Source organism: Ochotona princeps, chromosome 2 (assembly GCF_030435755.1).
Source record: "Ochotona princeps isolate mOchPri1 chromosome 2, mOchPri1.hap1, whole genome shotgun sequence".
In the NCBI taxonomy this organism is placed as follows: Eukaryota; Metazoa; Chordata; class Mammalia; order Lagomorpha; family Ochotonidae; genus Ochotona; species Ochotona princeps.
The window spans coordinates 133,730,300-133,754,173 of NC_080833.1; positions in this window are offsets into that span (position 1 = coordinate 133,730,300).

The following is a 23,874-nucleotide window of genomic DNA, read 5'->3' on the forward strand; positions in this document are numbered from 1 at the left end:
GTGAGCAAACAGGGTTTCCTAGATATCTGCCAGGACAGCTGATGGTATGTGAAGTGCATGAGGCAGGTGGAGTTGTTTTGGCACTGGAAGAGCTGTGCTGCTGCTTCGGGCAGTTGCCATTCACCACCACACTACCTTCCCTAGGTGTCATAGCCACTTTCAGACATATGTGCTGCCAGAGCCCTTGGTTTCCATGGCAGCGGGAAATGGCTTGGGCCCTGAACTTGTGTTTGGCTGTGGAGCTTTGAGCGCATTGAGTGAGGAACTGCATGTTAGTTTTGTGTGGGTGCTCAAGCTGCTTGATTCCATCCCACTGGGCTCAATGGGCATGGGACCGGAAGTGACCAAACAGGGTTTCCTAGATAGCTGCCAGGACAGCTGATGGTATGTGAAGTGCATGAGGCAGGAGGAGTTGTTTTGGCACTGGAAGAGCTGTGCTGCTGCTTCGGGCAGTTGCCATTCACCACCACACTACCTTCCCTAGGTGTCATAGCCACTTTCAGACATATGTGCTGCCAGAGCCCTTGGTTTCCATGGCAGCGGGAAATGGCTTGGACGCTGAACTTGTCTTTGGCTGTGGAGTTTTGAGCGCCTTGAGTGAGGAGCTCCATGTTAGTTTTGTGTGGGTGCTCAAGCTGCTTGATTCCATCCCACTGGGCTCAATGGGCATGGGACCGGAAGTGACCAAACAGGGTTTCCTAGATAGCTGCCAGGACAGCTGATGGTATGTGAAGTGCATGAGGCAGGTGGAGTTGTTTTGGCACTGGAAGAGCTGTGCTGCTGCTTCGGGCAGTTGCCATTCACCACCACACTACCTTCCCTAGGTGTCATAGCCACTTTCAGACATATGTGCTGCCAGAGCCCTTGGTTTCCATGGCAGCGGGAAATGGCTTGGGCGCTGAACTTGTCTTTGGCTGTCGAGTTTTGAGCGCCTTGAGTGAGGAGCTCCATGTTAGTTTTGTGTGAGTGCTCAAGCTGCTTGATTCCATCCCACTGGGCTCAATGGGCATTGGACCGGAAGTGAGCAAACAGGGTTTCCTAGATAGCTGCCAGGACAGCTGATGGTATGTGAAGTGCAAGAGGCAGGTGGAGTTGTTTTGGCACTGGAAGAGCTGTGCTGCTGCTTCGGGCAGTTGCCATTCACCACCACACTACCTTCCCTAGGTGTCATAGCCACTTGCAGACATATGTGCTGCCAGAGCACTTGGTTTCCATGTCAGCGGGAAATGGCTTTGGCCCTGAACTTGTCTTTGGCTGTGGAGTTTTGAGCGCCTTCAGTGAGGAGGTGCATGTTAGTTTTGTGTGGGTGCTCAAGCTGCTTGATTCCATCCCACTGGGCTCAATGGGCATTGGACCGGAAGTGAGCAAACAGGGTTTCCTAGAGAGCTGCCAGGACAGCTGATGGTATGTGAAGTGCATGAGGCAGGTGGAGTTGTTTTGGCACTGGAAGAGCTGTGCTGCTGCTTCGGGCAGCTGCCATTAACCACCACACTACCTTCCCTAGGTGTCATAGCCACTTTCAGACATATGTGCTGCCAGAGCACTTGGTTTCCATGGCAGCGGGAAATGGCATTGGCCCTGAACTTGTCTTTGGCTGTGGAGTTTTGAGCGCCTTGAGTGAGGAGGTGCATGTTAGTTTTGTGTGGGTGCTCAAGCTGCTTGATTCCATCCCACTGGGCTCAATGGGCATTGGACCGGAAGTGAGCAAACAGGGTTTCCTAGATATCTGCCAGGACAGCTGATGGTATGTGAAGTGCATGAGGCAGGTGGAGTTGTTTTGGCACTGGAAGAGCTGTGCTGCTGCTTCGGGCAGTTGCCATTAACCACCACACTACCTTCCCTAGGTGTCATAGCCACTTTCAGACATATGTGCTGCCAGAGCCCTTGGTTTCCATGTCAGCGGGAAATGGCTTTGGCCCTGAACTTGTCTTTGCCTGTGGAGTTTTGAGCGCCTTGAGTGAGGAGGTGCATGTTAGTTTTGTGTGGGTGCTCAAGCTGCTTGATTCCATCCCACTGGGCTCAATGGGCATGGGACCGGAAGTGAGCAAGCAGGGTTTCCTAGATAGCTGCCAGGACAGCTGATGGTATGTGAAGTGCATGAGGCAGGAGGAGTTTTTTGGCACTGGAAGAGCTGTGCTGCTGCTTCGGGCAGTTGCCATTCACCACCACACTACCTTCCCTAGGTGTCATAGCCACTTTCAGACATATGTGCTGCCAGAGCACTTGGTTTCTATGGCAGTGGGAAATGGCTTGGGCTCTGAACTTGTGTTTGGCTGTGGAGTTTTGAGCGCATTGAGTGAGGAGCTCCATGTTAGTTTTGTGTGGGTGCTCAAGCTGCTTGATTCCATCCCACTGGGCTCAATGGGCATGGGACCGGAAGTGAGCAAACAGGGTTTCCTAGATAGCTGCCAGGACAGCTGATGGTATGTGAAGTGCATGAGGCAGGTGGAGTTGTTTTGGCACTGGAAGAGCTGTGCTGCTGCTTCGGGCAGTTGCCATTCACCACCACACTACCTTCCCTAGGTGTCATAGCCACTTTCAGACATATGTGCTGCCAGAGCCCTTGGTTTCCATGGCAGCGGGAAATGGCTTGGGCTCTGAACTTGTCTTTGTCTGTGGAGCTTTGAGCGCATTGAGTGAGGAGCTGCATGTTAGTTTTGTGTGGGTGCTCAAGCTGCTTGATTCTATCCCACTGGGCTCAATGGGCATTGGACCGGAAGTGAGCAAACAGGGTTTCCTAGAGAGCTGCCAGGACAGCTTATGGTATGTGAAGTGCATGAGGCAGGTGGAGTTGTTTTGGCACTGGAAGAGCTGTGCTGCTGCTTCGGGCAGTTGCCATTCACCACCACACTACCTTCCCTAGGTGTCATAGCCACTTTCAGACATATGTGCTGCCAGAGCACTTGGTTTCCATGGCAGCGGGAAATGGCTTGGGCGCTGAACTTGTCTTTGCCTGTGAAGGTTTGAGCGCCGTCAGTGAGGAGCTCCATGTTAGTTTTGTGTGGGTGCTCAAGCTGCTTGATTCCATCCCACTGGGCTCAATGGGCATGGGACCGGAAGTGACCAAAAAGTGTTTCCTAGATAGCTGCCAGGACAGCTGATGGTATGTGAAGTTCATGAGGCAGGTGGAGTTGTTTTGGCACTGGAAGAGCTGTGCTGCTGCTTCGGGCAGTTGCCATTCACCACCACACTACCTTCCCTAGGTGTCATAGCCACTTTCAGACATATGTGCTGCCAGAGCACTTGGTTTCCATGGCAGCGGGAAATGGCTTGGGCGCTGAACTTGTCTTTGCCTGTGGAGTTTTAAGCGCCTTGAGTGAGGAGCTCCATGTTAGTTTTATGTGGGTGCTCAAGCTGCTTGATTCTATCCCACTGGGCTCAATGGGCATGGGACCGGAAGTGACCAAACAGGGTTTCCTAGATAGCTGCCACGACAGCTGATGGTATGTGAAGTGCATGAGGCAGGTGGAGTTGTTTTAGCACTGGAAGAGCTGTGCTGCTGCTTCGGGCAGTTGCCATTCACCACCACACTACCTTCCCTAGGTGTCATAGCCACTTTCAGACATATGTGCTGCCAGAGCCCTTGGTTTCCATGGCAGCGGGAAATGGCTTGGGCGCTGAACTTGTCTTTGCCTGTGGAGGTTTGAGCGCCGTCAGTAAGGAGCTCCATGTTAGTTTTGTGTGGGTGCTCAAGCTGCTTGATTCCATCCCACTGGGCTCAATGGGCATGGGACCGGAAGTGACCAAAAAGTGTTTCCTAGATAGCTGCCAGGACAGCTGATGGTATGTGAAGTTCATGAGGCAGGTGGAGTTGTTTTGGCACTGGAAGAGCTGTGCTGCTGCTTCGGGCAGTTGCCATTCACCACCACACTACCTTCCCTAGGTGTCATAGCCACTTTCAGACATATGTGCTGCCAGAGCCCTTGGTTTCCATGGCAGCGGGAAATGGCTTGGGCGCTGAACTTGTCTTTGGCTGTGGCGTTTTAAGCGCCTTGAGTGAGGAGCTCCATGTTAGTTTTGTGTGGGTGCTCAAGCTGCTTGATTCTATCCCACTGGGCTCAATGGGCATGGGACCGGAAGTGAGCAAACAGGGTTTCCTAGATAGCTGCCAGGACAGCTGATGGTATGTGAAGTGCATGAGGCAGGTGGAGTTGTTTTGGCACTGGAAGAGCTGTGCTGCTGCTTCGGGCAGTTGCCATTCACCACCACACTACCTTCCCTAGGTGTCATAGCCACTTTCAGACATATGTGCTGCCAGAGCACTTGGTATCCATGGCAGTGGGAAATGGCTTGGGCTCTGAACTTCTGTTTGGCTGTGGAGTTTTGAGCGCATTGAGTGAGGAGCTCCATGTTAGTTTTGTGTGGGTGCTCAAGCTGCTTGATTCCATCCCACTGGGCTCAATGGGCATGGGACCGGAAGTGAGCAAACAGGGTTTCCTAGATAGCTGCCAGGACAGCTGATGGTATGTGAAGTTCATGAGGCAGGTGGAGTAGTTTTGGCACTGGAAGAGCTGTGCTGCTGCTTCGGGCAGTTGCCATTCACCACCACACTACCTTCCCTAGGTGTCATAGCCACTTGCAGACATATGTGCTGCCAGAGCACTTGGTTTCCATGGCAGCGGGAAATGGCTTTGGCCCTGAACTTGCCTTTGGCTGTGGAGTTTTGAGTGCCTTCAGTGAGGAGCTCCATGTTAGTTTTGTGTGGGTGCTCAAGCTGCTTGATTCCATCCCACTGGGCTCAATGGGCATGGGACCGGAAGTGAGCAAACAGGGTTTCCTAGATAGCTGCCAGGACAGCTGATGGTATGTGAAGTGCATGAGGCAGGTGGAGTTGTTTTGGCACTGGAAGAGCTGTGCTGCTGCTTCGGGCAGCTGCCATTCACCACCACACTACCTTCCCTAGGTGTCATAGCCACTTTCAGACATATGTGCTGCCAGAGCCCTTGGTTTCCATGGCAGCGGGAAATGGCATTGGCCCTGAACTTGTCTTTGGCTGTGGAGTTTTGAGTACCTTGAGTGAGGAGCTCCATGTTAGTTTTGTGTGGGTGCTCAAGCTGCTTGATTCCATCCCACTGAGCTCAATGGGCATTGGACCGGAAGTGAGCAAACAGGGTTTCCTAGATATCTGCCAGGACAGCTGATGGTATGTGAAGTTCATGAGGCAGGTGGAGTTGTTTTGGCACTGGAAGAGCTGTGCTGCTGCTTCGGGCAGTTGCCATTAACCACCACACTACCTTCCCTAGGTGTCATAGCCACTTTCAGACATATGTGCTGCCAGAGCCCTTGGTTTCCATGTCAGCGGGAAATGGCTTTGGCCCTGAACTTGTCTTTGCCTGTGGAGTTTTGAGCGCCTTGAGTGAGGAGGTGCATGTTAGTTTTCTGTTGGTGCTCAAGCTGCTTGATTCCATCCCACTGGGCTCAATGGGCATGGGACCGGAAGTGAGCAAAGAGGGTTTCCTAGATAGCTGCCAGGACAGCTGATGGTATGTGAAGTGCATGAGGCAGGAGGAGTTTTTTGGCACTGGAAGAGCTGTGCTGCTGCTTCGGGCAGTTGCCATTCACCACCACACTACCTTCCCTAGGTGTCATAGCCACTTTCAGACATATGTGCTGCCAGAGCACTTGGTTTCCATGGCAGTGGGAAATGGCTTTGCCTCTGAACTTGTGTTTGGCTGTGGAGTTTTGAGCGCCTTGAGTGAGGAGCTGCATGTTAGTTTTGTGTGGGTGCTCAAGCTGCTTGATTCCATCCCACTGGGCTCAATGGGCATTGGACCGGAAGTGAGCAAACAGGGTTTCCTAGAGAGCTGCCAGGACAGCTGATGGTATGTGAAGTGCATGAGGCAGGTGGAGTTGTTTTGGCACTGGAAGAGCTGTGCTGCTGCTTCGGGCAGTTGCCATTCACCACCACACTACCTTCCCTAGGTGTCATAGCCACTTGCAGACATATGTGCTGCCAGAGCACTTGGTTTCCATGGCAGCGGGAAATGGCTTGGGCGCTGAACTTGTCTTTGGCTGTGGAGCTTTAAGCGCATTGAGTGAGGAGCTCCATGTTAGTTTTGTGTGGGTGCTCAAGCTGCTTGATTCCATCCCACTGGGCTCAATGGGCATGGGACCGGAAGTGAGCAAACAGGGTTTCCTAGATAGCTGCCAGGACAGCTGATGGTATGTGAAGTGCATGAGGCAGGTGGAGTTGTTTTGGCACTGGAAGAGCTGTGCTGCTGCTTCGGGCAGTTGCCATTCACCACCACACTACCTTCCCTAGGTGTCATAGCCACTTTCAGACATATGTGCTGCCAGAGCCCTTGGTTTCCATGGCAGGGTGAAATGGCATTGGGCCTGAACTTGTCTTTGCCTGTGGAGTTTTGAGCGCCGTCAGTGAGGAGCTCCATGTTAGTTTTGTGTGGGTGCTCAAGCTGCTTGATTCTATCCCACTGGGCTCAATGGACATGGGACCGGAAGTGAGCAAACAGGGTTTCCTAGATAGCTGCCAGGACAGCTGATGGTATGTGAAGTGCATGAGGCAGGTGGAGTTGTTTTGGCACTGGAAGAGCTGTGCTGCTGCTTCGAGCAGTTGCCATTCACCACCACACTACCTTCCCTAGGTGTCATAGCCACTTTCAGACATATGTGCTGCCAGAGCACTTGGTTTCCATGGCAGCGGGAAATGGCTTTGGACCTGAACTTGTCTTTGGCTTTGGAGTTTTGAGCGCCGTCAGTGAGGAGCTGCATGTTAGTTTTGTGTGGGTGCTCAAGCTGCTTGATTCCATCCCACTGGGCTCAATGGGCATGGGACCGGAAGTGAGCAAACAGGGTTTCCTAGATAGCTGCCAGGACAGCTGATGGTATGTGAAGTGCATGAGGCAGGTGGAGTTGTTTTGGCACTGGAAGAGCTGTGCTGCTGCTTCGGGCAGTTGCCATTCACCACCACACTACCTTCCCTAGGTGTCATAGCCACTTTCAGACATATGTGCTGCCAGAGCACTTGGTTTCCATGGCAGCGGGAAATGGCTTTGGCCCAGAACTTGTCTTTGGCTGTGGAGTTTTGAGCGCCTGGAGTGAGGAGCTGCATGTTAGTTTTGTGTGGGTGCTCAAGCTGCTTGATTCCATCCCACTGGGCTCAATGGGCATGGGACCGGAAGTGAGCAAACAGGGTTTCCTAGATAGCTGCCAGGACAGCTGATGGTATGTGAAGTTCATGAGGCAGGTGGAGCTGTTTTGGCACTGGAAGAGCTGTGCTGCTGCTTCGGGCAGTTGCCATTCACCACCACACTACCTTCCCTAGGTGTCATAGCCACTTTCAGACATATGTGCTGCCAGAGCACTTGGTTTCCATGGCAGCTGGAAATGGCTTGGGCGCTGAACTTGTCTTTGCCTGTGGAGCTGTGAGAGCCTTGAGTGAGGAGCTCCATGTTAGTTTTGTGTGGGTGCTCAAGCTGCTTGATTCCATCCCACTGGGCTCAATGGGCATTGGACCGGAAGTGAGCAAACAGGGTTTCCTAGAGAGCTGCCAGGACAGCTGATGGTATGTGAAGTGCATGAGGCAGGTGGAGTTGTTTTGGCACTGGAAGAGCTGTGCTGCTGCTTCGGGCAGTTGCCATTCACCACCACACTACCTTCCCTAGGTGTCATAGCCACTTTCAGACATATGTGCTGCCAGAGCCCTTGGTTTCCATGGCAGTGTGAAATGGCATTGGGCCTGAACTTGTCTTTGCCTGTGGAGTTTTGAGCGCCGTCAGTGAGGAGCTCCATGTTAGTTTTGTGTGGGTGCTCAAGCTGCTTGATTCTATCCCACTGGGCTCAATGGACATGGGACCGGAAGTGAGCAAACAGGGTTTCCTAGATAGCTGCCAGGACAGCTGATGGTATGTGAAGTGCATGAGGCATTTGGAGTTGTTTTGGCACTGGAAGAGCTGTGCTGCTGCTTCGGGCAGTTGCCATTCACCACCACACTACCTTCCCTAGGTGTCATAGCCACTTTCAGACATATGTGCTGCCAGAGCCCTTAGTTTCCATGGCAGCGGGAAATGGCTTGGGCCCTGAACTTGTCTTTGGCTGTGGAGTTTTGAGCGCCTTGAGTGAGGAGCTGCATGTTACTTTTGTGTGGGTGCTCAAGCTGCTTGATTCCATCCCACTGGGCTCAATGGGCATGGGACCGGAAGTGAGCAAACAGGGTTTCCTAGATAGCTGCCAGGACAGCTGATGGTATGTGAAGTGCATGAGGCAGGTGGAGTTGTTTTGGCACTGGAAGAGCTGTGCTGCTGCTTAGGGCAGTTGCCATTCACCACCACACTACCTTCCCTAGGTGTCATAGCCACTTTCAGACATATGTGCTGCCAGAGCACTTGGTTTCCATGGCAGCGGGAAATGGCTTTGGCCCAGAACTTGTCTTTGGCTGTGGAGTTTTGAGCGCCTGGAGTGAGGAGCTGCATGTTAGTTTTGTGTGGGTGCTCAAGCTGCTTGATTCCATCCCACTGGGCTCAATGGGCATGGGACCGGAAGTGAGCAAACAGGGTTTCCTAGATAGCTGCCAGGACAGCTGATGGTATGTGAAGTTCATGAGGCAGGTGGAGCTGTTTTGGCACTGGAAGAGCTGTGCTGCTGCTTCGGGCAGTTGCCATTCACCACCACACTACCTTCCCTAGGTGTCATAGCCACTTGCAGACATATGTGCTGCCAGAGCACTTGGTTTCCATGGCAGCTGGAAATGGCTTGGGCGCTGAACTTGTCTTTGCCTGTGGAGCTGTGAGAGCCTTGAGTGAGGAGCTGCATCTTTGTTTTGTGTGGGTGCTCAAGCTGCTTGATTCCATCCCACTGGGCTCAATGGGCATGGGACCGGAAGTGAGCAAACAGGGTTTCCTAGATAGCGGCCAGGACAGCTGATGGTATGTGAAGTTCATGAGGCAGGTGGAGTTGTTTTGGCACTGGAAGAGCTGTGCTGCTGCTTCGGGCAGTTGCCATTCACCACCAAACTACCTTCCCTAGGTGTCATAGCCACTTTCAGACATATGTGCTGCCAGAGCCCTTGGTTTCCATGGCAGCGGGAAATGGTTTGGGCTCTGAACTTGTCTTTGGCTGTGGAGTTTTGAGCGCCTTGAGTGAGGAGGTGCATGTTAGTTTTGTATGGGTGCTCAAGCTGCTTGATTCCATCCCACTGGGCTCAATGGGCATGGGACCGGAAGTGAGCAAACAGGGTTTCCTGGATAACGGCCAGGAGGGCTGATGGTATGTGAAGTGCATGAGGCAGGTGGAGTTGTTTTGGCACTGGAAGAGCTGTGCTGCTGCTTCGGGCAGTTGCCATTCACCACCACACTACCTTCCCTAGGTGTCATAGCCACTTTCAGACATATGTGCTGCCAGAGCACTTGGTTTCCATGGCAGCGGGAAATGGCGTTGGCCCTGAACTTGTCTTTGGCTGTGGAGTTTTGAGCGCCTTGAGTGAGGAGCTGCATCTTTGTTTTGTGTTGGTGTTCAAGCTGCTTGATTCCATCCCGCTGGGCTCAATGGGCATTGGACCGGATGTGAGCAAACAGGGTTTCCTAGATAGCTGCCAGGACAGCTGATGGTATGTGAAGTGCATGAGGCAGGTGGAGTTGTTTTGGCACTGGAAGAGCTGTGCTGCTGCTTCGGGCAGTTGCCATTCACCACCACACTACCTTCCCTAGGTGTCATAGCCACTTTCAGACATATGTGCTGCCAGAGCCCTTGGTTTCCATGGCAGCGGGAAATGGCTTTGGACCTGAACTTGTCTTTGGCTTTGGAGTTTTGAGCGCCGTCAGTGAGGAGCTGCATGTTAGTTTTGTGTGAGTGCTCAAGCTGCTTGATTCCATCCCACTGGGCTCAATGGGCATGGGACCGGAAGTGAGCAAACAGGGTTTCCTAGATAGCTGCCAGGACAGCTGATGGTATGTGAAGTTCATGAGGCAGGTGGAGTTGTTTTGGCACTGGAAGAGCTGTGCTGCTGCTTCGGGCAGTTGCCATTCACCACCACACTACCTTCCCTAGGTGTCATAGCCACTTTCAGACATATGTGCTGCCAGAGCCCTTGGTTTCCATGGCAGCGGGAAATGGCTTGGGCCCTGAACTTGTCTTTGGCTGTGGAGTTTTGAGCGCCTTGAGTGAGGAGCTGCATGTTAGTTTTGTGTGGGTGCTCAAGCTGCTTGATTCCATCCCACTGGGCTCAATGGGCATGGGACCGGAAGTGAGCAAACAGGGTTTCCTAGATAGCTGCCAGGACAGCTGATGGTATGTGAAGTGCATGAGGCAGGTGGAGTTGTTTTGGCACTGGAAGAGCTGTGCTGCTGCTTCGGGCAGTTGCCATTCACCACCACACTACCTTCCCTAGGTGTCATAGCCACTTTCAGACATATGTGCTGCCAGAGCCCTTGGTTTCCATGGCAGCGGGAAATGGCTTTGGACCTGAACTTGTCTTTGGTTTTGGAGTTTTGAGCGCCGTCAGTGAGGAGCTGCATGTTAGTTTTGTGTGGGTGCTCAAGCTGCTTGATTCCATCCCACTGGGCTCAATGGGCATGGGACCGGAAGTGAGCAAACAGGGTTTCCTAGATAGCTGCCAGGACAGCTGATGGTATGTGAAGTGCATGAGGCAGGTGGAGTTGTTTTGGCACTGGAAGAGCTGTGCTGCTGCTTCGGGCAGTTGCCATTCACCACCACACTACCTTCCCTAGGTGTCATAGCCACTTTCAGACATATGTGCTGCCAGAGCCCTTGGTTTCCATGGCAGCGGGAAATGGCTTTGGACCTGAACTTGTCTTTGGCTGTGGAGTTTTGAGCGCCTGGAGTGAGGAGCTGCATGTTAGTTTTGTGTGGGTGCTCAAGCTGCTTGATTCCATCCCACTGGGCTCAATGGGCATGGGACCGGAAGTGAGCAAACAGGGTTTCCTAGATAGCTGCCAGGACAGCTGATGGTATGTGAAGTTCATGAGGCAGGTGGAGCTGTTTTGGCACTGGAAGAGCTGTGCTGCTGCTTCGGGCAGTTGCCATTCACCACCACACTACCTTCCCTAGGTGTCATAGCCACTTTCAGACATATGTGCTGCCAGAGCCCTTGGTTTCCATGGCAGCGGGAAATGGCATTGGCCCTGAACTTGTCTTTGGCTGTGGAGTTTTGAGTACCTTGAGTGAGGAGCTCCATGTTAGTTTTGTGTGGGTGCTCAAGCTGCTTGATTCCATCCCACTGAGCTCAATGGGCATTGGACCGGAAGTGAGCAAACAGGGTTTCCTAGATATCTGCCAGGACAGCTGATGGTATGTGAAGTTCATGAGGCAGGTGGAGTTGTTTTGGCACTGGAAGAGCTGTGCTGCTGCTTCGGGCAGTTGCCATTAACCACCACACTACCTTCCCTAGGTGTCATAGCCACTTTCAGACATATGTGCTGCCAGAGCCCTTGGTTTCCATGTCAGCGGGAAATGGCTTTGGCCCTGAACTTGTCTTTGCCTGTGGAGTTTTGAGCGCCTTGAGTGAGGAGGTGCAGGTTAGTTTTCTGTTGGTGCTCAAGCTGCTTGATTCCATCCCACTGGGCTCAATGGGCATGGGACCGGAAGTGAGCAAACAGGGTTTCCTAGATAGCTGCCAGGACAGCTGATGGTATGTGAAGTGCATGAGGCAGGAGGAGTTTTTTGGCACTGGAAGAGCTGTGCTGCTGCTTCGGGCAGTTGCCATTCACCACCACACTACCTTCCCTAGGTGTCATAGCCACTTGCAGACATATGTGCTGCCAGAGCACTTGGTTTCCATGGCAGCGGGAAATGGCTTGGGCGCTGAACTTGTCTTTGGCTGTGGAGCTTTAAGCGCATTGAGTGAGGAGCTCCATGTTAGTTTTGTGTGGGTGCTCAAGCTGCTTGATTCCATCCCACTGGGCTCAATGGGCATGGGACCGGAAGTGAGCAAACAGGGTTTCCTAGATAGCTGCCAGGACAGCTGATGGTATGTGAAGTGCATGAGGCAGGTGGAGTTGTTTTGGCACTGGAAGAGCTGTGCTGCTGCTTCGGGCAGTTGCCATTCACCACCACACTACCTTCCCTAGGTGTCATAGCCACTTTCAGACATATGTGCTGCCAGAGCCCTTGGTTTCCATGGCAGGGTGAAATGGCATTGGGCCTGAACTTGTCTTTGCCTGTGGAGTTTTGAGCGCCGTCAGTGAGGAGCTCCATGTTAGTTTTGTGTGGGTGCTCAAGCTGCTTGATTCTATCCCACTGGGCTCAATGGGCATGGGACCGGAAGTGAGCAAACAGGGTTTCCTAGATAGCTGCCAGGACAGCTGATGGTATGTGAAGTGCATGAGGCAGGTGGAGTTGTTTTGGCACTGGAAGAGCTGTGCTGCTGCTTCGGGCAGTTGCCATTCACCACCACACTACCTTCCCTAGGTGTCATAGCCACTTTCAGACATATGTGCTGCCAGAGCCCTTGGTTTCCATGGCAGCGGGAAATGGCTTTGGACCTGAACTTGTCTTTGGCTTTGGAGTTTTGAGCGCCGTCAGTGAGGAGCTGCATGTTAGTTTTGTGTGGGTGCTCAAGCTGCTTGATTCCATCCCACTGGGCTCAATGGGCATGGGACCGGAAGTGAGCAAACAGGGTTTCCTAGATAGCTGCCAGGACAGCTGATGGTATGTGAAGTGCATGAGGCAGGTGGAGTTGTTTTGGCACTGGAAGAGCTGTGCTGCTGCTTCGGGCAGTTGCCATTCACCACCACACTACCTTCCCTAGGTGTCATAGCCACTTTCAGACATATGTGCTGCCAGAGCACTTGGTTTCCATGGCAGCGGGAAATGGCTTTGGCCCAGAACTTGTCTTTGCCTGTGGAGCTGTGAGAGCCTTGAGTGAGGAGCTGCATCTTTGTTTTGTGTGGGTGCTCAAGCTGCTTGATTCCATCCCACTGGGCTCAATGGGCATTGGACCGGAAGTGAGCAAACAGGGTTTCCTAGAGAGCTGCCAGGACAGCTGATGGTATGTGAAGTGCATGAGGCAGGTGGAGTTGTTTTGGCACTGGAAGAGCTGTGCTGCTGCTTCGGGCAGTTGCCATTCACCACCACACTACCTTCCCTAGGTGTCATAGCCACTTTCAGACATATGTGCTGCCAGAGCACTTGGTTTCCATGGCAGCGGGAAATGGCTTTGGCCCAGAACTTGTCTTTGGCTGTGGAGTTTTGAGCGCCTGGAGTGAGGAGCTGCATGTTAGTTTTGTGTGGGTGCTCAAGCTGCTTGATTCCATCCCACTGGGCTCAATGGGCATGGGACCGGAAGTGAGCAAACAGGGTTTCCTAGATAGCTGCCAGGACAGCTGATGGTATGTGAAGTTCATGAGGCAGGTGGAGCTGTTTTGGCACTGGAAGAGCTGTGCTGCTGCTTCGGGCAGTTGCCATTCACCACCACACTACCTTCCCTAGGTGTCATAGCCACTTTCAGACATATGTGCTGCCAGAGCACTTGGTTTCCATGGCAGCTGGAAATGGCTTGGGCGCTGAACTTGTCTTTGCCTGTGGAGCTGTGAGAGCCTTGAGTGAGGAGCTGCATCTTTGTTTTGTGTGGGTGCTCAAGCTGCTTGATTCCATCCCACTGGGCTCAATGGGCATTGGACCGGAAGTGAGCAAACAGGGTTTCCTAGAGAGCTGCCAGGACAGCTGATGGTATGTGAAGTGCATGAGGCAGGTGGAGTTGTTTTGGCACTGGAAGAGCTGTGCTGCTGCTTCGGGCAGTTGCCATTCACCACCACACTACCTTCCCTAGGTGTCATAGCCACTTTCAGACATATGTGCTGCCAGAGCACTTGGTTTCCATGGCAGCGGGAAATGGCTTTGGCCCAGAACTTGTCTTTGGCTGTGGAGTTTTGAGCGCCTGGAGTGAGGAGCTGCATGTTAGTTTTGTGTGGGTGCTCAAGCTGCTTGATTCCATCCCACTGGGCTCAATGGGCATGGGACCGGAAGTGAGCAAACAGGGTTTCCTAGATAGCTGCCAGGACAGCTGATGGTATGTGAAGTTCATGAGGCAGGTGGAGCTGTTTTGGCACTGGAAGAGCTGTGCTGCTGCTTCGGGCAGTTGCCATTCACCACCACACTACCTTCCCTAGGTGTCATAGCCACTTTCAGACATATGTGCTGCCAGAGCACTTGGTTTCCATGGCAGCTGGAAATGGCTTGGGCGCTGAACTTGTCTTTGCCTGTGGAGCTGTGAGAGCCTTGAGTGAGGAGCTGCATCTTTGTTTTGTGTGGGTGCTCAAGCTGCTTGATTCCATCCCACTGGGCTCAATGGACATGGGACCGGAAGTGAGCAAACAGGGTTTCCTAGATAGCGGCCAGGACAGCTGATGGTATGTGAAGTTCATGAGGCAGGTGGAGTTGTTTTGGCACTGGAAGAGCTGTGCTGCTGCTTCGGGCAGTTGCCATTCACCACCAAACTACCTTCCCTAGGTGTCATAGCCACTTTCAGACATATGTGCTGCCAGAGAACTTGGTTTCCATGGCAGCGGGAAATGGTTTGGGCTCTGAACTTGTCTTTGGCTGTGGAGTTTTGAGCGCCTTGAGTGAGGAGGTGCATGTTAGTTTTGTATGGGTGCTCAAGCTGCTTGATTCCATCCGACTGGGCTCAATGGGCATGGGACCGGAAGTGAGCAAACAGGGTTTCCTGGATAACGGCCAGGAGGGCTGATGGTATGTGAAGTGCATGAGGCAGGTGGAGTTGTTTTGGCACTGGAAGAGCTGTGCTGCTGCTTCGGGCAGTTGCCATTCACCACCACACTACCTTCCCTAGGTGTCATAGCCACTTTCAGACATATGTGCTGCCAGAGCACTTGGTTTCCATGGCAGCGGGAAATGGCGTTGGCCCTGAACTTGTCTTTGCCTGTGGAGCTGTGAGCGCCTTGAGTGAGGAGCTGCATCTTTGTTTTGTGTTGGTGTTCAAGCTGCTTGATTCCATCCCCCTGGGCTCAATGGGCATTGGACCGGAAGTGAGCAAACAGGGTTTCCTAGATAGCTGCCAGGACAGCTGATGGTATGTGAAGTGCATGAGGCAGGTGGAGTTGTTTTGGCACTGGAAGAGCTGTGCTGCTGCTTCGGGCAGTTGCCATTCACCACCACACTACCTTCCCTAGGTGTCATAGCCACTTTCAGACATATGTGCTGCCAGAGCCCTTGGTTTCCATGGCAGCGGGAAATGGCTTTGGACCTGAACTTGTCTTTGGCTTTGGAGTTTTGAGCGCCGTCAGTGAGGAGCTGCATGTTAGTTTTGTGTGAGTGCTCAAGCTGCTTGATTCCATCCCACTGGGCTCAATGGGCATGGGACCGGAAGTGAGCAAACAGGGTTTCCTAGATAGCTGCCAGGACAGCTGATGGTATGTGAAGTTCATGAGGCAGGTGGAGTTGTTTTGGCACTGGAAGAGCTGTGCTGCTGCTTCGGGCAGTTGCCATTCACCACCACACTACCTTCCCTAGGTGTCATAGCCACTTTCAGACATATGTGCTGCCAGAGCCCTTGGTTTCCATGGCAGCGGGAAATGGCTTGGGCCCTGAACTTGTCTTTGGCTGTGGAGTTTTGAGCGCCTTGAGTGAGGAGCTGCATGTTAGTTTTGTGTGGGTGCTCAAGCTGCTTGATTCCATCCCACTGGGCTCAATGGGCATGGGACCGGAAGTGAGCAAACAGGGTTTCCTAGATAGCTGCCAGGACAGCTGATGGTATGTGAAGTGCATGAGGCAGGTGGAGTTGTTTTGGCACTGGAAGAGCTGTGCTGCTGCTTCGGGCAGTTGCCATTCACCACCACACTACCTTCCCTAGGTGTCATAGCCACTTTCAGACATATGTGCTGCCAGAGCCCTTGGTTTCCATGGCAGCGGGAAATGGCTTTGGACCTGAACTTGTCTTTGGCTTTGGAGTTTTGAGCGCCGTCAGTGAGGAGCTGCATGTTAGTTTTGTGTGGGTGCTCAAGCTGCTTGATTCCATCCCACTGGGCTCAATGGGCATGGGACCGGAAGTGAGCAAACAGGGTTTCCTAGATAGCTGCCAGGACAGCTGATGGTATGTGAAGTGCATGAGGCAGGTGGAGTTGTTTTGGCACTGGAAGAGCTGTGCTGCTGCTTCGGGCAGTTGCCATTCACCACCACACTACCTTCCCTAGGTGTCATAGCCACTTTCAGACATATGTGCTGCCAGAGCACTTGGTTTCCATGGCAGCGGGAAATGGCTTTGGCCCAGAACTTGTCTTTGGCTGTGGAGTTTTGAGCGCCTGGAGTGAGGAGCTGCATGTTAGTTTTGTGTGGGTGCTCAAGCTGCTTGATTCCATCCCACTGGGCTCAATGGGCATTGGACCGGAAGTGAGCAAACAGGGTTTCCTAGAGAGCTGCCAGGACAGCTGATGGTATGTGAAGTGCATGAGGCAGGTGGAGTTGTTTTGGCACTGGAAGAGCTGTGCTGCTGCTTCGGGCAGTTGCCATTCACCACCACACTACCTTCCCTAGGTGTCATAGCCACTTTCAGACATATGTGCTGCCAGAGCCCTTGGTTTCCATGGCAGTGTGAAATGGCATTGGGCCTGAACTTGTCTTTGCCTGTGGAGTTTTGAGCGCCTTGAGTGAGTAGCTCCATGTTAGTTTTGTGTGGGTGCTCAAGCTGCTTGATTCTATCCCACTGGGCTCAATGGACATGGGACCGGAAGTGAGCAAACAGGGTTTCCTAGAGAGCTGCCAGGACAGCTGATGGTATGTGAAGTGCATGAGGCAGGTGGAGTTGTTTTGGCACTGGAAGAGCTGTGCTGCTGCTTCGGGCAGTTGCCATTCACCACCACACTACCTTCCCTAGGTGTCATAGCCACTTTCAGACATATGTGCTGCCAGAGCCCTTGGTTTCCATGGCAGTGTGAAATGGCATTGGGCCTGAACTTGTCTTTGCCTGTGGAGTTTTGAGCGCCGTCAGTGAGGAGCTCCATGTTAGTTTTGTGTGGGTGCTCAAGCTGCTTGATTCTATCCCACTGGGCTCAATGGACATGGGACCGGAAGTGAGCAAACAGGGTTTCCTAGACAGCTGCCAGGACAGCTGATGGTATGTGAAGTGCATGAGGCAGGTGGAGTTGTTTTGGCACTGGAAGAGCTGTGCTGCTGCTTCGGGCAGTTGCCATTCACCACCACACTACCTTCCCTAGGTGTCATAGCCACTTTCAGACATATGTGCTGCCAGAGCCCTTAGTTTCCATGGCAGCGGGAAATGGCTTGGGCCCTGAACTTGTCTTTGGCTGTGGAGTTTTGAGCGCCTTCAGTGAGGAGCTGCATGTTAGTTTTGTGTGGGTGCTCAAGCTGCTTGATTCCATCCCACTGGGCTCAATGGGCATGGGACCGGAAGTGAGCAAACAGGGTTTCCTAGATAGCTGCCAGGACAGCTGATGGTATGTGAAGTGCATGAGGCAGGTGGAGTTGTTTTGGCACTGGAAGAGCTGTGCTGCTGCTTAGGGCAGTTGCCATTCACCACCACACTACCTTCCCTAGGTGTCATAGCCACTTTCAGACATATGTGCTGCCAGAGCACTTGGTTTCCATGGCAGCGGGAAATGGCTTTGGCCCAGAACTTGTCTTTGCCTGTGGAGCTGTGAGAGCCTTGAGTGAGGAGCTGCATCTTTGTTTTGTGTGGGTGCTCAAGCTGCTTGATTCCATCCCACTGGGCTCAATGGGCATGGGACCGGAAGTGAGCAAACAGGGTTTCCTAGATAGCGGCCAGGACAGCTGATGGTATGTGAAGTTCATGAGGCAGGTGGAGTTGTTTTGGCACTGGAAGAGCTGTGCTGCTGCTTCGGGCAGTTGCCATTCACCACCAAACTACCTTCCCTAGGTGTCATAGCCACTTTCAGACATATGTGCTGCCAGAGCCCTTGGTTTCCATGGCAGTGTGAAATGGCATTGGGCCTGAACTTGTCTTTGCCTGTGGAGTTTTGAGCGCCGTCAGTGAGGAGCTCCATGTTAGTTTTGTGTGGGTGCTCAAGCTGCTTGATTCTATCCCACTGGGCTCAATGGACATGGGACCGGAAGTGAGCAAACAGGGTTTCCTAGACAGCTGCCAGGACAGCTGATGGTATGTGAAGTGCATGAGGCAGGTGGAGTTGTTTTGGCACTGGAAGAGCTGTGCTGCTGCTTCGGGCAGTTGCCATTCACCACCACACTACCTTCCCTAGGTGTCATAGCCACTTTCAGACATATGTGCTGCCAGAGCCCTTAGTTTCCATGGCAGCGGGAAATGGCTTGGGCCCTGAACTTGTCTTTGGCTGTGGAGTTTTGAGCGCCTTCAGTGAGGAGCTGCATGTTAGTTTTGTGTGGGTGCTCAAGCTGCTTGATTCCATCCCACTGGGCTCAATGGGCATGGGACCGGAAGTGAGCAAACAGGGTTTCCTAGATAGCTGCCAGGACAGCTGATGGTATGTGAAGTGCATGAGGCAGGTGGAGTTGTTTTGGCACTGGAAGAGCTGTGCTGCTGCTTAGGGCAGTTGCCATTCACCACCACACTACCTTCCCTAGGTGTCATAGCCACTTTCAGACATATGTGCTGCCAGAGCACTTGGTTTCCATGGCAGCGGGAAATGGCTTTGGCCCAGAACTTGTCTTTGCCTGTGGAGCTGTGAGAGCCTTGAGTGAGGAGCTGCATCTTTGTTTTGTGTGGGTGCTCAAGCTGCTTGATTCCATCCCACTGGGCTCAATGGGCATGGGACCGGAAGTGAGCAAACAGGGTTTCCTAGATAGCGGCCAGGACAGCTGATGGTATGTGAAGTTCATGAGGCAGGTGGAGTTGTTTTGGCACTGGAAGAGCTGTGCTGCTGCTTCGGGCAGTTGCCATTCACCACCAAACTACCTTCCCTAGGTGTCATAGCCACTTTCAGACATATGTGCTGCCAGAGAACTTGGTTTCCATGGCAGCGGGAAATGGTTTGGGCTCTGAACTTGTCTTTGGCTGTGGAGTTTTGAGCGCCTTGAGTGAGGAGGTGCATGTTAGTTTTGTATGGGTGCTCAAGCTGCTTGATTCCATCCCACTGGGCTCAATGGGCATGGGACCGGAAGTGAGCAAACAGGGTTTCCTGGATAACGGCCAGGACAGCTGATGGTATGTGAAGTGCATGAGGCAGGTGGAGTTGTTTTGGCACTGGAAGAGCTGTGCTGCTGCTTCGGGCAGTTGCCATTCACCACCACACTACCTTCCCTAGGTGTCATAGCCACTTTCAGACATATGTGCTGCCAGAGCACTTGGTTTCCATGGCAGCGGGAAATTGCATTGGCCCTGAACTTGTCTTTGGCTTTGGAGTTTTTAGCGCCGTCAGTGAGGAGCTGCATGTTAGTTTTGTGTGAGTGCTCAAGCTGCTTGATTCCATCCCACTGGGCTCAATGGGCATGGGACCGGAAGTGAGCAAACAGGGTTTCCTAGATAGCTGCCAGGACAGCTGATGGTATGTGAAGTGCATGAGGCAGGTGGAGTTGTTTTGGCACTGGAAGAGCTGTGCTGCTGCTTCGGGCAGTTGCCATTCACCACCACACTACCTTCCCTAGGTGTCATAGCCACTTTCAGACATATGTGCTGCCAGAGCCCTTGGTTTCCATGGCAGCGGGAAATGGTTTGGGCTCTGAACTTGTCTTTGGCTGTGGAGTTTTGAGCGCCTTGAGTGAGGAGCTGCATGTTAGTTTTGTGTGGGTGCTCAAGCTGCTTGATTCCATCCCACTGGGCTCAATGGGCATGGGACCGGAAGTGAGCAAACAGGGTTTCCTAGATAGCTGCCAGGACAGCTGATGGTATGTGAAGTGCATGAGGCAGGTGGAGTTGTTTTGGCACTGGAAGAGCTGTGCTGCTGCTTCGGGCAGTTGCCATTCACCACCACACTACCTTCCCTAGGTGTCATAGCCACTTTCAGACATATGTGCTGCCAGAGCACTTGGTTTCCATGGCAGCGGGAAATGGCTTTGGCCCAGAACTTGTCTTTGGCTGTGGAGTTTTGAGCGCCTTGAGTCAGGAGCTCCATGTTAGTTTTGTGTGAGTGCTCAAGCTGCTTGATTCCATCCCACTGGGCTCAATGGGCATGGGACCGGAAGTGAGCAAACAGGGTTTCCTAGATAGCTGCCAGGACAGCTGATGGTATGTGAAGTGCATGAGGCAGGTGGAGTTGTTTTGGCACTGGAAGAGCTGTGCTGCTGCTTCGGGCAGTTGCCATTCACCACCACACTACCTTCCCTAGGTGTCATAGCCACTTTCAGACATATGTGCTGCCAGAGCCCTTGGTTTCCATGGCAGCGGGAAATGGCATTGGCCCTGAACTTGTCTTTGGCTGTGGAGTTTTGAGCGCCTTGAGTGAGGAGGTGCATGTTAGTTTTGTGTGGGTGCTCAAGCTGCTTGATTCCATCCCTCTGGGTTCAATGGGCATGGGACCGGAAGTGAGCAAACAGGGTTTACTAGATAACGGCCAGGACAGCTGATGGTATGTGAAGTGCATGAGGCAGGTGGAGTTGTTTTGGCACTGGAAGAGCTGTGCTGCTGCTTCGGGCAGTTGCCATTCACCACCACACTACCTTCCCTAGGTGTCATAGCCACTTTCAGACATATGTGCTGCCAGAGCACTTGGTTTCCATGGCAGCGGGAAATGGTTTGGGCGCTGAACTTGTCTTTGCCTGTGGAGCTGTGAGCGCCTTGAGTGAGGATCTGCATCTTTGTTTTGTGTGAGTGCTCAAGCTGCTTGATTCCATCCCACTGGGCTCAATGGGCATGGGACCGGAAGTGACCAAACAATGTTTCCTAGATAGCTGCCAGGACAGCTGATGGTATGTGAAGTGCATGAGGCAGGTGGAGTTGTTTTGGCACTGGAAGAGCTGTGCTGCTGCTTCGGGCAGTTGCTATTCACCACCACACTACCTTCCCTAGGTGTCATAGCCACTTTCAGACATATGTGCTGCCAGAGCCCTTGGTTTCCATGGCAGCAGGAAATGGCTGGGGCTCTGAACTTGTCTTTGGCTGTGGAGTTTTGAGCGCCTTGAGTGAGGAGCTGCATGTTAGTTTTGTGTGGGAGCTCAAGCTGCTTGATTCCATCCCACTGGGCTCAATGGGCATTGGACCGGAAGTGAGCAAACAGGGTTTCCTAGATAGCTGCCAGGACAGCTGATGGTATGTGAAGTTCATGAGGCAGGTGGAGTTGTTTTGGCACTGGAAGAGCTGTGCTACTGATTCAGGCAGTTGCCATTCACCACCACACTACCTTCCCTAGGTGTCATAGCCACTTTCAGACATATGTGCTGCCAGAGCACTTGGTTTCCATGGCAGTGGGAAATGGCATTGGCCCTGAACTTGTCTTTGGCTGTGGAGTTTTGAGCGCCTTGAGTGATTAGCTCCATGTTAGTTTTGTGTGGGTGCTCAAGCTGCTTGATTCCATCCCACTGGGCTCAACAGACATGGGACCGGAAGTGACCAAACAGGGTTTCCTAGATAGCTGCCAGGACAGCTGGTGGTATGTGAAGTGCATGAGGCAGGTGGAGTTGTTTTGGCACTGGAAGAGCTGTGCTGCTGCTTCGGGCAGTTGCCATTCACCACCACACTACCTTCCCTAGGTGTCATAGCCACTTTCAGACATATGTGCTGCCAGAGCCATTAGTTTCCATTTCAGCGGGAAATGGCTTGGGCTCTGAACTTGTCTTTGGCTGTGGAGTTTTGAGCGCCTTGAGTGAGGAGCTCCATGTTAGTTTTGTGTGGGTGCTCAAGCTGCTTGATTCCATCCCACTGGGCTCAATGGGCATGGGACCAGAAGTGACCAAACAGGGTTTCCTAGATAGGTGCCAGGACAGCTGATGGTATGTGAAGTGCATGAGGCAGGTGGAGTTGTTTTGGGACTGGAAGAGCTGTGCTGCTGCTTCGGGCAGTTGCCATTCACCACCACACTACCTTCCCTAGGTGTCATAGCCACTTGCAGACATATGTGCTGCCAGAGCCCTTGGTTTCCATGGCAGCGGGAAATGGCTTTGGCCCTGAACTTGTCTTTGGCTGTGGAGTTTTGAGCGCCTTGAGTGATTACCTCCATGTTAGTTTTGTGTGGGTGCTCAAGCTGCTTGATTCTATCCCACTGGGCTCAATGGGCATGGGACCGGAAGTGAGCAAACAGGGTTTCCTAGATAGCTGCCAGGACAGCTGATGGTATGTGAAGTGCATGAGGCAGGTGGAGTTGTTTTGGCACTGGAAGAGCTGTGCTGCTGCTTCGGGCAGTTGCCATTCACCACCACACTACCTTCCCTAGGTGTCATAGCCACTTTCAGACATATGTGCAGCCAGAGCACTTGGTTTCCATGGCAGCGAGAAATGGTTTTGGCCCTGAACTTGTCTTTGGCTGTTGAGTTTTGAGTGCCTTGAGTGAGGAGCTGCATGTTAGTTTTGTGTGGGTGCTCAAGCTGCTTGATTCCATCCCACTGGGCTCAATGGGCATGGGACCGGAAGTGAGCAAACAGGGTTTCCTAGATAGGTGCCAGGACAGCTGGTGGTATGTGAAGTGCATGAGGCAGGTGGAGTTGTTTTGGCACTGGAAAAGCTGTACTGCTGCTTCGGGCAGTTGCCATTCACCACCACACTACCTTCCCTAGCTGTCATAGCCACTTTCAGACTTATTTGCTGCCAGAGCACTTGGTTTCCATGGCAGCGGGAAATGGCTTGGGCACTAAACTTGTCTTTGGCTATGGAGCTTTGAGCACCTTGAGTGAGGAGCTCCATGTTAGTTTTGTGTGGGTGCTCAAGCTGCTTGTTTCTGTCCCACTGGGCTCAATGGGCATGGGACTGGAAGTGAGCAAACAGGGTTTCCTAGATAGCTGCCAGGACAGCTGATGGTATGTGAAGTGCATGAGGCAGGTGGAGTTGTTTTGGCACTGGAAGAGCTGTGCTGCTGCTTCGGGCAGTTGCCATTCACCACCACACTACCTTCCCTAGGTGTCATAGCCACTTTCAGACATATGTGCTGCCAGAGCACTTGGTTTCCATGGCAGCGGGAAATGGCTTGGGCTCTGAACTTGTCTTTGGCTGTGGAGTTTTGAGTGCCTTCAGTGAGGAGTTGCATGTTAGTTTTGTGTGGGTGCTCAAGCTGCTTGATTCCTTTCCACTGGGCTCAATGGGCATGGGACCGGAAGTGACCCAACAGGGTTTCCTAGATAGCTGCCAGGACAGCTGATGGTATGTGAAGTTCATGAGGCAGGTGGAGTTGTTTTGGCACTGGAAGAGCTGTGCTACTGATTCGGGCAGTTGCCATTCACCACCACACTACCTTCCCTAGGTGTCATAGCCACTTTCAGACATATGTGCTGCCAGAGCACTTGGTTTCCATGGCAGTGGGAAATGGCATTGGCCCTGAACTTGTCTTTGGCTGTGGAGTTTTGAGCGCCTTGAGTGATTAGCTCCATGTTAGTTTTGTGTGGGTGCTCAAGCTGCTTGATTCCATCCCACTGGGCTCAACAGACATGGGACCGGAAGTGACCAAACAGGGTTTCCTAGATAGCTGCCAGGACAGCTGGTGGTATGTGAAGTGCATGAGGCAGGTGGAGTTGTTTTGGCACTGGAAGAGCTGTGCTGCTGCTTCGGGCAGTTGCCATTCACCACCACACTACCTTCCCTAGGTGTCATAGCCACTTTCAGACATATGTGCTGCCAGAGCCATTAGTTTCCATGGCAGCGGGAAATGGCTTGGGCTCTGAACTTGTCTTTGGCTGTGGAGTTTTGAGCGCCTTGAGTGAGGAGCTCCATGTTAGTTTTGTGTGGGTGCTCAAGCTGCTTGATTCCATCCCACTGGGTTCAATGGGCATGGGACCGGAAGTGAGCAAACAGGGTTTCCTAGATAACGGCTAGGACAGCTGATGGTATGTGAAGTGCATGAGGCAGGTGGAGTTGTT